Genomic DNA, 14,470 nt, shown 5'->3' on the forward strand with positions numbered 1-14,470 from the left:
ACCCTATTAATGAATGCAAAAACACCATACACTTTCTTAACAACCCTATCCACTTGGGTGGCAACTTTGAGGGATCTATGCACTTGAACACCAAGATCCCGCTGTTCCTCCACACTGCCAAGAATCTGTCTTTAATCAGCATTCGAGTTCAACCTTCCAAAATGCATCACTTCGCATTTATCCAGGTTGAACTCCATCTGCATTTTCTCAGCCCAGCTCTGCGTCCTTTCTATGTCATGCTGTAGCCTGCATAGCTCTGCAGTCATTTATGAAAACTATAAAGAACAGAGGCCCAAGAACAGAGCCCCGTGGGACACTGCTCACCAATGACCTCCAGGGAGAATAGTTTCCATCCACAATCACTCTCTGCCTTCTGTCAGCCAACCAATTCTGAATCCAGACAGCCAAATCTTCCTATATGCCATACCTCCTGACTTTATGAATGAGCCTACCATGAGGAACCTTATCAATTGCCTTGCTGAAGTCCATATACACCACATTCATTGACCTGTCTCATCACCTCCTCAAAGAACTCAACACGATTTGTAAGGCATGACCTGCCCCTCACAAAGCCATACTGACTGCCTTTAATCACGTTATGCTTTTCCAAATAGTCACAGGTAACTGAGCATCCCTGACTGCCCTACAGTCCACTCTCACCTTGTCCCCTTGCCTGCCTGCCTGGGTTGGACCCAGGCTTATCATGCAAACCATGCTTACTGATCTGCTCCTGGCAGGGACCGTGCTCCCCTCTTTAATACCTTGTAAGCTGACTGCATGCTCTTTAGCTTCTCCTCCTGTACTTTAACTTGCTTCCCCAAATGGCTATTCTCCTCTAGTAGGGCCTATTCACTACTCTTGGCTTCTGTGACCTGACACTGCAGATGATCTATTTGGTTTCTGTATCTTTCCTCTGTATGCCACCTCTTTTGTCTCTCTTCCTACAGGTCTGCACACAGCATTTTTCCTGCCCTGGTCCTCATGCGAGAGCCTGTGTCTACCTCTGGCTTCAGTTCCCTGACGTTTCCATCCAGTACTTGGACCTGTCACTGAAGGCAGAGGAGCCACATTGCCTTGTCTGTAGAGCATTTATACTCCTTGCTATCAGTCTAGGGGGCTGCTGCTTCCCTGGGCTCAGCTTGCAAGAGATCAAGGACCCATTTCTTTGACCTTTTTAAATACATAGGAGGAGATCCTTTGCTTCTGACGCATCCTCTACATTCCTTCTGTCAGTGTCCTGCTGCGGTTGCCATTCTGTAGGGTTCTGGTTTGCACTCAGTAATTTGCTAATTTTAACTGGTTCGAATCAATTGTTGCAAATGCTTCAACGTTACTGTTTTCACTGATTTGCAATGCTGTCCTACTATTAAAAGTGAGGATATTTGTGGAGCATCTTGCTCCGGTGAGTTGTTGAATTGTCTACCACAGTTCATGATTATATGTGAGTACTGCAAAGCTGAGATATCATGCAGTTGTGCAATCATTTAGTTCTATACTTACGCAGTTTTGTGCACAAGTAGTTTCGCATTATTGTTTCAACAGGTTGACAGTTAATTTTTAATAATGCCTGGCGCTGTTCCTCTCCTAGTCTCCTGCACTCTTCATTGAACTAAGATTGATTGCCTGGACTGATGGTAATGGTCAAATGGGGGATATGGGCTAGGAAAATGGTCAAATGGGGGATATGCCAGGACTTGAGGTTACAGATTGTATTGGAGTACAATTCTGCTGTTACCTATTGCTCATCATGTTTTATGGATGTCCAATATTGAATTGCTAAATTTGTTCAAAATCTGCCCCATTAGCACAGTCTTAGTACCACAAAACACAATGGTTAGCATTGTCAATGTAAAGATGGGAATTTGTCTTGACAAGGACTGTGAAGTGGTCACTCTTATTAATACTGTCATGGGCAGATGCGTATGCAGCAGGCAGATTGATGAAGATGAGATCATGTTTTTCCTCTTGATGGTTCCCTCACCACATGCTGCAAACTTGGTCTAGCAGCAATATCCTTTGGGACACAGTCAATTTGATTAGTGGTGCTGTGGCTGCGCCACTCCTCATGATTGAAATCCCATCCCCAGAGTACGTTCTGCAGCCTTGCCACCCTCAGTGCATGCTCCGAGTGGTGTTCACATGGATGAGCATTGATTCATCAGCTAAAAGAGTATCAGAAATTAGGAGGAAGTTTCTTTCCTTATGTTTAACCTGTTTCCATGAGAACTCATGGAATGCTGAGTCAATGTTGAGGGCTCCCAAGGCAACTACGTTCAGACTGTATACCATTGTGTCGCCACTTCCACAGGATCTGTCCTGTCAGTGGGGAGGACATATACCAGGATCATGATAATGTTGCCTGGGTCATTGTCATTGTTTTGTGAGTATGACTATATAAGGCTGTTGCTTGATTGTGGGACCACTATTCCAATTTTGGCACCAACCCCTGATGTTCATAAGGAGTGCTTTCCAGGGTTGATAGGGCTGCATTTGCAGTTATCATTTCTGATACTTGAAATAGACGTCATCTGGTTTCATTCCTTTAAGGCTTTTTAGTGGTTTGATATATCTGAGTGGCTTGCTAGACCATTTCAGGGGTCAGTTAAGAATAAACTGCACTACTGTCAATATGGAATAACAGTAAATGGGACCAGATGTAGACAGTAGATGTCCTTCCCAAAAGGGCATCAGTGAACTAAGTGGGTCCTTATGACAATCAACTAAGGATTTAATCATTAGATTATGATTCAATTCTAGACTTCCACCATCTGCCATGGGGCAATTTGAATCCAAGTCCCCAGAGCATTGCAGTAGACTCTGGAAAAGCAGTTGAACAATAATTTCATTCCACCATCATCTACTCATCTATTCATGAGGTTGCCAATAAGGTTGATCTTAGAGTGCCTGTAACTGGAGGAATTACACTGTGTATATTGACCATTGAAAACAGATTTTCAATAGATTGTAGTAGAGAACCCATTGACAGATTTCTCAACTTACACATCAAGAAAGGGAGCTTGTTTGACTACTCCATTTCAACTGTAAATTTGAGTGTAGATTAGAGGTTATGAAGTTGTGTAAAGAGTTTCTTTGATGTAGTTATGAATTCAAATATTACAATTGTTTCCTGGGGAGGTAGTAGACTACTGGTATTACCACTGGACTTTTAGTCTAGCTTCAAATCCCAACACGGCAGATAGTGACATTTGAATTCAATTTAAAGAAAAATCAGGCATTAAGAGTCATTAATTAGTACATCATTAAAAGTCTACTCATGACCACGAATCCTATGCTGATTGTTAGAAAAACTCATCTGGTTCTCTAACATCTTTTGGGGAAGAAAACTGCCATATTTACCTGATGTTGGGTTTAGATTTGCATTCAGTAATTTGCTGATTTTAAATGGTTTGAATCACCCCCAGATCCCTGGTACTGATGCCAGATTTATTTAGGGAATGTTAAATGAAGAAAGAAATAAACAGATTTTTCAGGCCAAAAGAATCTCCGTATTTATTTAAGTACAAAAAATGTACGAATAATACAAGAACATAAAGGTAAATGCATCAAACAGTGAAATTAGCATTTTCAGTTATAGAGAGGGCAGTAATTAAATGCACTATTAAATTAAACAGATTACACACTATTAAAACCTAAACAACAGATTTCATCACAAAAACTTTAATCAGGCTTCGTACCCTCGGGGTTTCCTGTACTGTGACCACCCGTTTTACCCTTTCTGCTGGCTAATTGGAAACTTTGGTTTCTCAAAGATTTCAGCTCACTACTGCGGAAAACACAATTTTGAAGGACAGCGGGCTGTTTATGCTTGCTGAACTCAGTGCCTCGATGCAGATTTTGGCTGGGTTGAGTCCACTGGTGTGGTAGGGCACATATTGGATTTATCGGGTAATTATTTGATTTTCCTTACTTTCTGCAGGCCCAGTTTTCACCTCAAGATGCGACTGAGGCCTTGTGGTGTCAGTTGGGTCAGTAGTTTTCTGAGTTTGTCGTTCGTATGTCTGCTGGCAATGGTCAGTTGCTGCTGATTCCCCTCTTCGGAACAGACCTGTGTCAATTGTTTTCGGAACTGCTATGGGGATCACCCTTCTGGAGATAATTCTTGGAAATAGTGGCTGGAATTGGCTGTCATAGAGTTATAAAGATGTATAGCAGGAACACAGACCCTTCAGGCCCCCAGCGTGCCTTGGTAACAGCTGCCCCAAGCTTCAGCGCGTCCCTCAACATGTAGTCCTGGACCTTGGAATGTGCCAGTCCACAACACTCAGTCGGGGTCAGCTCCTTCAGCTGGAAGATCAGCAGGTTTCGGACAGACCAAAGAGCATCTTTGACCGAGTTGATGATCCTCCAGACACTGTTGATGTTCGTCTCGGTGTGCATCCTGGGGAACAGACCGTAGAGCACGGAGTCCCGCATCACAGAGCTGCTCGGGACGAACCTCGATAAACACCACTGCTTCCTCTCCAGACTTCCTTTGCGTAGGCACATTCCAGAGGGAGGTGTGTGACAGTCTCATCCTCCCCGCAGCCGCTTCAAGGGCAGCGTGCGGTGCGGCATGCATGAAGAATCTCACAGGCAGAGCCCTTTTCACCACCAGCCAAGCCATGTCTTGGTGCTTGTTGGAAAGTTCTGGCGATGAGGCATTCTGCCAAATGATTTTAACAGTCTGCTCAGGGAACTGCTCGATAGGATCCGTCCTCTCCTTTTCCCGAAGGGTGACAAGGACACTACGTGCTGACCACTTCCTGATGGACTTGTGGTCAAAGGTGTTTTTCTTCACAAATTTCTCCATGAAGGACAGGTGATACGGAACGTTCCAACTACTCGGAGCGTTGCGTGGCAGCGAGGCCAGGCTCATCCTCTGCAAAACCGGGGACAGGTAGAACCTCAGTACTTAACGACACTTGGTGTTTGCGTACCGGGGAGTCATGCACAGCTTTATGCAGCCACACACAAAGGTGGCCATCAGGGTGAGGGTGGCATTGGGTGTGTTTTTTCCCCTGTTGCCCAGATCGAATCCCTTCGGACCCAGTCCATCTTTGATCTCCATATAAAATGGAAGATGGCCCAGGTGACTGCGATGCCACAGGTTCTGGGAATAGGCCAGACGTGTGCCACATATAACAACACTGACTGTGCTTCACACCTGGTGACCAGGTTTTTTTCCACGATGGAGAGTGACCGTAGTTTCTATCTGCCTCGGTTTACCTTGGCTTCCGTGGCCCATTCGAACTGGTCACATATGCACATGACTCTGCACGGACAGGGGATCCAAGCAGAAAACGGCGACGTCATACATGTACAGGGAGACCTTAACCTGCAGGCCCCGCTGCCAGGAATAGTCACCCCTCTCAGGCTCACATCCTTCCTGATGGACTCGGCAAATGCTCTATACAGCACACAAACAAGACAGTAGAGAGAGGGCAGCCCTGCCTGACTCCAGATCTGACTGGGAAGCTATCTGATTCCCACCCATTGATTGAGACTGCACTGACAATATTTGTGTAGAGCAGTCTGATCCAATTGCAGATTCCCTCCCCAAAGCCCATTTTGGAAAGAACATCTCTCATATACATGTGTGATATCCTGTCAAAGGCTTTCTCCTGGTCCAAGCTGATGAGTTAGGTGCCCAACCCCCTGTCCTGCACATAGGCGATCATATCCCTGAGGACTGCCAGGAGCGTTGCACATTAAGATGAAGCTGGAATTGCATGAGAGAGATGCCAAGGAATGAGATTGATAAGATATAGTGAAATAATGTCAAGGGCAGTCTCTGATGCCAGTCCATGATCTTGGATATGGTTAGTCAGCAACTAGGGTGGTCACAGTCAAGATGCTGTTAACCTCATAAGAGGTGAGGATCCAAATGCTAAGCAACCTGCTACCCATCTTGACTCTTTCTGCCCTTTTGAGGTCTGTTTTCCTCCGAGGATGAGAGAGAGGCAAGGATTAAATGAGATGAAAGTTGGGGTGGCATTGCAATTACTTTTTGATGAAGGTGGGCATGTGTCCCGAAGGAGTGAGAATGCAATGCATAGGATACCAGAGTTAGTGGTGTCAGCTGTTAGAGTGTGTGACAACACGTGAGGGAAGATGTTGTATGATGGTAGAAAGGAGTCATGATGGGAAGTGGACAGAGTGAGTGTGAGGTATGGGAGAGGAGATGGGGGCACTTATGGTGGGGGAGTAGAGAGTCATTGACCGTCCTCCTACATTGCTGAGCACTCGTCCCAGACAGCTGAGACTGAGCTGAGACAGCTTAGCCGAGTAGCAACCTTGGACCAGGCTGGAACGGTCTGGCGTCATGACTTTCTTTGCTGGTCTTGGGGAAAGAGAATGTCCTCTCTCTGCACCGTCCCATCCAGCTCCCTGTCCACAAAGCAGGAATGCTGATTACTCCTGTCTGCCATACTTCGGGCAAATGTCAGGAACTATGCAAGGCAGCTCTGGTCTGGCTGTGCTTGCTTGGGTGGACAATGACATGGGTGCAAGATGTGCTAATTAATTCTGAGACATCTTGTCAGTGGTTAGTTATTCCAGGAGCGTTGTGCATGAAGATGAAGCTGGAATTGCATGAGAGAGATACCAAGGAATGAGATTGATAAGATATAGTGAAAGAATTCACAAGATCCCTCACCAAAAAAAGTCCCTTCAACAATATGACATAGCTCAATTCTTAGAGTCATAGAGTCACTGAGATACAGAAATAGTCCCTTCGGTCCAACTCATCCATGCTGACCAGATATCCTAAATTAATCTAATCCCATTTGCCAGCACTTGACCCCATATCCCTCTAAACCCTTCTTATTCATATACCCATCCAGATGCCTTTTAAATGTTGCAATGGTACCAGCCTCCACCACTTCCTCTGTCAGCTCATTCCTTAGGTCTCTTTTATCTTTCCCCTCTCACCCTAAAACTATGTCTTCTAGTTCTGGTCTCCCCCACCCCAGGGAAAAGACTTTGTCTTTTATCCTATCCATGCCCCTCATGATTTTATAAACCTCTATAAGATCACCCCTCAGCCTCTGGCGCTCCAGGGAAAACAGCTCTAGCCTATTCAACCTCTCCCTATAGCTCAAACCCTCCAACCCTGGCAACGTCCTTGTAAATCGTTTCTGAACCCTTTCAGGTTTCACAATATCTTTCTAATAGGAAGACGACCAGAATTGCACATAATATTCCAACATTGGCCTAATCAATGTCCTGTACAGCTGCAACATGACCTCCCAACTCCTGTACTCAATACTCTGACCAATAAAGGAAATCATACAAAACGCCTTCTTCACTATTCTATCTACCTGCGACTCCACTTTCAAGGAGCTATGAACCTGCACTCCAAGGACTTTTTGTTCAGCAACACTCCCTAGGAACTTACCATTAAGCATATTATACACTTAGCAAATCTGCTAAGATTTGCTTTCCCAAAATGCAGCACCTCACATTTATCTAAATTAAACTCCATATGCCACTTCTCAGCCCACTGGCCCATCTGATCAAGATCCTGTTGGAATCTGAAGTAACCTTCTTTGTTGTCCACTACACCTCAAATTTTGGTGTCATCAGCAAACTAGCTGTACTTCTTAAGCTCACATCCAAATTATTTATATAAATGATGTAAAGTAGTGAATCCAGCACCAATCCATGTGACACTCCACTGGTCACAGGCCTCCAGTCTGAAAAACAGCCCTCCACCACCACCCTCTGTCTTTTACCTTTGAGCCAGTTCTTTATGCAAATGGAAAGTCCTCCCGGTATTCCATAAGACCTAACCTTGCTCACCAGTCTCCCATGTGGAACCTTGTCGAACGCCTTAATGAAGTCCATATAGATCACAACTACCGCTCTGCCCTCATCAAATACTCTTTGTTACCTCTTTAAAAAACTCAATTAGTTTGTGAGACATGATTTCCCCCGCATAAAGCCATGTTGACTTTTTTCTCGGGTTTGCTGTTTGGAACACCTACTGGGAATAGCTGAGGAGATGGTATACTTAGAGGAGGTCGAGGTCTGCAGTTATACTGTTTATGGGCCCCTTATCTTTGCGTCAAACCTATGCTTGCCATTATGTTGCTGGTGCTCCTTTTTGAAGTCAACTGGCTTCCTAAAGAAGGAAGCATATGTCAGGTATAGACAGGATAGATCGGGTGAGTATAAAGGAACTAGGAGTATACTTAAGAGTATAAAGGAACTAGGAGTATACTTAAGAGGGATATCAGGAGGGCAAAAAGGGGACATGAGATAGCATTGGCAAATAGAATTAAGGAGAATCCAAAGGATTTTTACAAATATATTAAGGACAAAAGGGTAACTAGGGAGAGAATAGGGCACCTCAAAGAACAGCCAAGGTTGGAGGATTTGAGCCATAGGGAGAGGCTGAACAGGCTGGGGCTGTTTTCCCTGGAGCGTCGGAGGCTGAGGGGCGACCTTATAGAGGTTTACAAAATTATGAGGGGCATAGATAGGATAAATAGACAAAGTCTTTTCCCTGGGATTGGGGAGTCCAGAACTGGAGGGCATAGGTTTACTGAAATTGAACTGAAGCCCATGAGTTGCATCTGTTTGATGAAAACAAATTCAGACACCAATGCACATCTGGATTTGTCATGATATGGTGACATGGTGCAAGTATCAATGGTTTCTTTGAGTGATGGATTGGTGAGCAAACTAGCAATGCAAAAAAAAGTCCAATGAACATCATAAACAAAGTCAGAAATTGAGGAAAAATCAGCACGTCAGGCAGCATCTGTGGAGAGAAAGCAGAGTTCACATTTTGGGTTCAGTGATCCTTTTTCTGAACATGAACACCATCTTGTTTTTGATACACGCTCTTGTCTGGCTTTTGGGAAAGTGAAGGAATCCATCACTGTGTACTGGGAAACCTCATTTAAACTGATTGTAGTAGCTCATGCAACCATTTAGAGTCATAGAGTCATAGAGATGTACAGCATGGAAAGAGACCGTTCGGTCCAACCCGTCCATGCCGACCAGATGTCCCAACCCAATCTAGTCCCACCTGCCAGCACCCGGCGCATATCTCTTCGAACCCTTCCTATTCATATACCCATCCAAGGTTGGAGGATTTGAGCCATAGGGAGAGGAAATTTGGCCAATTGGATAGAAAACTGGCTAACCGGTCGAAGTCAGAGAGTGGTGGTAGATGGTAAATATTCAGCCTGGAGCCCAGTTACAAGTGGAGTTCCGCAGGGATCAGTTCTGGGTCCTCTGCTGTTCGTAATTTTTATTAATGACTTGGATGAGGGAGTCGAAGGGTGGGTCAGTAAATTTGCAGATGATATGAAGATTGGTGGAGTTGTGGATAGTGAGGAGGGCTCTTGTCGGCTGCAAAGGGACTTGGATATGATGCAGAGCTGGGCTGAGGAGTGGCAGATGGAGTTCAACCCTGCCAAGTGTGTGGTTGTCCATTTTGGAAAGACAAATAAGAAAGCGGAATACAGGGTTAACGGTAGGGTTCTTAGTGAGGTGGAGGAACAGAGGGATCTTGGGGTCTATGTTCATAGGTCTTTGAAAGTTGCCACTCAGGTGGATAGAGCTTGTAAGAAGGCCTATGGTGTATTAGCGTTCATTAGCAGAGGGATTGAATTCAAGAGTCGTGAAGTGATGTTGCAACTGTACAGGACTTTGGTTAGGCCACATTTGGAGTACTGTGTGCAGTTCTGGTCGCCTCACTTTAGGAAAAATGTGGAAGCTTTGGAGAGGGTGCAGAAAAGATTTACCAGGATGTTGTCTGGAATGGAGAACAGGTCGTACGAGGATAGGTTGAGAGTGCTAGGCCTTTTCTCATTGGAAGGATGAGGGGAGACTTGATAGAGGTGTATAAGATGATCTGAGGAATAGATAGAGTAGACAGTCAGAAACTTTTTCCCCGGGTACAACAGAGTGTTACAAGGGGACATAAATTTAAGGTGAAGGGTGGAAGGTATAGGGGAGATGTCAGGGGTGGGTTCTTTACCCAGAGAGTGGTGGGGGCATGGAATGCGCTGCCTGTGGGAGTGGTAGAGTCAGAATCTTTGGTGACCTTTAAGCGGCAATTGGATAGGTACATGGATGGGTGCTTAAGCTAGGACAAATGTTCGGCACAACATCGTGGTACCGAAGGGCCTGTTCTGTGCTGTATTGTTCTATGTTCTATGTTCTATGTTCTATCCAAATGCCTCTTAAATGTTGCAACTCTACCAGCCTCCACCATAGCTCATTCCATACACGTACCACCCTCTGCGTGAAAAAGTTGCCCCTTAGGTCTCTTTTATATCTTTCCCCTCTCACCCTAAACCTATGCCCTCTCATTCTGGACACCCCGACCTCAGGGAAAAGACTTGGTCTATTTATCCTCGCCATGCCCCTCATAATTTTGTAAACCTCTATAAGGTCACCTCTCAGCCTCCGACGCTCCAGGGAAAACAACCCCAGCCTGTTCAGCCTCTCTCTATAGCTCAAATCTTCCAACCCTGGCAACATCCTTGTAAATCTTTTCTGAACCCTTTCAAGTTTCACAACATCTTTCCGATAGAAAGGAGATCAGAATTGCACGCAATATTCCAACAGTGGCCTAACCAATGTCCTGTACAGCCGCAACATGACCTACCAACTCCTGTACTCAATACTCTGACCAATAAAGGAAAGCATACCAGATGCCTTCTTTACTATCCTATCTACCTGCGACTCCACTTTCAAGGAGCTATGAACCTGCACTCCAAGGTCTCTTTGTTCAGCAACACTCCCTAGGACCTTAGCATTAAGTGTATAAGTCCTACTAAGATTTGCTTTCCCAAAATGCAGCACCTCACATTTATCTGAATTAAACTCCATCTGCTGCGTCTCAGCCCATTGGCCCATCTGGTCAAGATCCTGTTGTAATCTGAGGTAACCTTCTTCGCTGTCCACTACACTCCAGTTTTGGTGTCATCTGCAAACTTATTAACTGTACCTCTTATGCTCACATCCAAATCATTTACGTAAATGACAAAAAGTAGAGGGCCCAGCACCGATCCTTGTGGCACTCCACTGGTCACAGGCCTCCAGTCTGAAAAACAACCCTCCACCACTACCCTCTGTATTCTACCTTTGAGCCAGTTCTGTATCCAAATGGCTAGTTCTCCCTGTATTCCATGAGATCTAACCTTGCTAATCAGTCTCCCATGGAGAACCTTGTCGAACGCCTTACTGAAGTCCATTTAGATCACATCTACTGCTCTGCCCTCATCAATCTTCTTTGTTACTTCTTCAAAAAACTCAATCAAGTTTGTGAGACATGATTCCCACGCACAAAGCCATGTTGACTATCCCTAATCAGTCCTTGCCTTTCCAAATACATGTACATCCTGTCCCTCAGAATTCCCTCCAACAACTTGCCCACCACCGAGGTCAGGCTCACAGGTCTATAGTTCCCTGGCTTGTCTTTACCGCCCTTCTTAAACAGTGGCACCACATTTGTCAACCTCCATGTCCCCGTTTTGCCCTCCTGATTTCCCTCTTAAGTATACTCCTACTTTTGTTGAATTCATATTCTACAGATCCCGTTTGGATAAAATAGGTTGTAAAGGGACATTCCCTTTATGTATCTTGGATATCCCATACACACTTGTGTATAGTAAGCCATGAGGACAAATCTATTATAAATATCAGCAGCTAAGTTAACACAAGTGATGCAAGTCCAATAAGTGCCTGTGCAACTTCCCTCAAGTGTGGCTGTGCGGCCATGTGTATTGGGAAGTCTTTTGAGTATGAAAATAAAACAAAGTACTGCAGATGCTGGAAATTTTAAACAAGTACAGACTGTGCTGGAGAAACTCAGGCAGATCTTGCAGCATCCGTGGAGAGAAAGCAATGTTAATGTTTCAATTTTAATGACCCACAATTCTGAAGAAGGGTCACTGAAATTAAAATATTAACTCTGCTTTCTCTCCACAGCTGCTGCCAGACCTGCTGAGTTTCTCCAGCAATTTCAGATTTTGTTTCCTATCGATATGAATCATGATTTAGTATTTTACATTTTGTTTAGTAGTTGTATTTGTTGAGGGTGACTACCTCAGTCTCTTTGTTGGATTTACAGATTATGTCTGTTAGGTTTACCTTGAGCTTACATACTCCTTTCAGACATTCATGTTATGCATGAAAATCTGTTAAGATATAGAGTGTTCCACACTATGCAGGTGCAATTTCAGAACACCTGTCAGGTCTCCCAGAACCTCATACAGTTTAATAAGATTACTCCTCATTCTTCTGTGAACATACAAGCAAGGAACAAGAGTAGGCCACTCCATTCAATAAGATCGTGGCTGATGTGACTTTTAACCTTCATATTGAACGATATTTGGAGGAAGCACTGAGGTACTCTGGTGTAGGGTGTTTCAAAGTCTACCATCAAGATTGGCTCAGTAGCCCCTTCCTAATAAAGGGCTTTTGCCCGAAACATTGATTACCCTGCTCCTCGGATGCTGCCTGACCTGCTGTGCTTTTCTAGAACCACTCTAATCTTGACTCTGATCTTCAGCATCTGCAGTCCTCATTTTCACTCAGTAGCAGTGCTACTGATCAAGCTGGTTAGTTCTTAAAGGACAGAGCTGCTAGGTTGGGTGCGCTGCAGGTGGTGAGAGAAAAGCATACATGACCTCATCCTTACCAATCTGCCTGCTGCAGATGCATTTGCCCATGACAGTATTGGTAGGAGTGACCACTACACAGTCCTGTGGAGATGAAATTCCGCCATCACTTTGATAATAACTTACATCATGTTGTGTGGCATGATCAGCATGCTAAATGGAACAGATTGCAAACAGATCAAGCAAATCACGACTAAAGCACTGTGGGCCATCAAAAGCAGCCAGAACTTTACTCTCGCCTGCATACTCCCCCCACTCAATCATTACCATCAAGCCAGAGGATCGACCTGGCTCAATGGAGAATGCAGGAGGGCATGCCAGGAGCAGCACTAGGAATACCTAAAGTGTCATAACTTTGCTCCACACTCACAGCCATGCGCTGGCACCTAACCTCTCTATAGTCAGCCCTGCCTTAGCTGAGGGCCACACACTCTCAGAATTGCAAAGGAGATCTTCTGTACTATATTCTAAGAAGAATTCATACTCTCAACAAACAGTATTTCAACACCATCTCAAACATCAAAAACTGGAAGTACAACAACCTTTTATCTACCCACCTCCATAACCATCGCTCCTCAAACATTCCAGAAGATTCCCCTAGCCTCTGGAACTGCTCGGATGCTATTAGCTATGTGGCTGCTGCAGCTACCATGCCCACGGTGATTGATGACATCACTTCCACTCCCATCATGGCCACTTCCACAGCCACTTCCGCCCCTCACAATTCCTCGTGCACTACACGTGACATCACTTTCGCCCCTCACATCATTGCTGATGTCACACGCTCAGTGACTTCCACACCCCCCCACTGCCGTGTTCGCCACCACTTCCACCCCCACCAATGCCACTCACCTGCATTCTGCTGACATACCCCCCCACAGATCCCACTGTCACGATCCCCGCCCCCCAGAACTATGAGGGGAACACCACCCCTGCTCATGACTCCACCCCCATTCCCCCACCACCACACCCACTCCAGTTACAGGCTCCGCCCCCACTTCCAGCTGCACACCTACACCAGGTCCTAGCTCCCAGCCCTGCCAAGTTTTCACCATTCCTCCTGACCTCCCCCTCACTGAGGACGAATGGTCAGTCCTCAGAAAAGGCCTCACCTTTATCCCCCTCCGCTCATGCATCAATGAATTTAATACACGCCGTGATGGCGAACACTTTTTCTGCCGCCTCTGCCTCCGAGCTTACTTTCACAATCAGGACTCCCACCCACTTTCCGAGGGCCCCTTTGCCCACCTCCAGTACACTCCATCCACCTGGACACCCCATGCTGGCCTCCTAACCACCCTCGATCTCTTAATTTCCAACTGCCGCTGAGACATTAACCACCTCAACTGTCTACCCCCCTCCCCCACTCCAACCTCTCAGCGTCACAACGCGCAGCCCTCCAATCCGTCTGCTCCAATCCCAACCTCACCATGAAGCCAGCAGATAAAGTGGGCGCAGTGGTAGTCTGGCGCACTGACTTCTACACCGCTGAAGACAGGCGCCAACTCAAAGACACCTCCTCCTACAGCCCCCTCGACCATGACCCGACCCCTCATCACCAAACAATCATCTCCCAGACCATACAGAACCTCATCACCTCAGGAGATCTCCCACCCACAGCTTCCAACCTCATAGTCCAGGAAACCCGCACCGCCCGATTCTACCTCCTTCTCAAGATCCACAAGCCTGACCATCCTTGCTGACCCATTGTCTCAGCATGCTCCTGCCCCACCAAACACATCTCCACCTACCTCGATACTGTCCTATCCCACCTATTCCAGGAACTCCCCACATACGTTTGAGACACCATCCACGCCCTCCATCTCCTC

Source organism: Chiloscyllium plagiosum, unplaced genomic scaffold, assembly GCF_037043375.1.
Source record: "Chiloscyllium plagiosum isolate Xiang-an unplaced genomic scaffold, Cpla_swu_hap1 HiC_scaffold_4, whole genome shotgun sequence".
Taxonomy (NCBI): Eukaryota; Metazoa; Chordata; class Chondrichthyes; order Orectolobiformes; family Hemiscylliidae; genus Chiloscyllium; species Chiloscyllium plagiosum.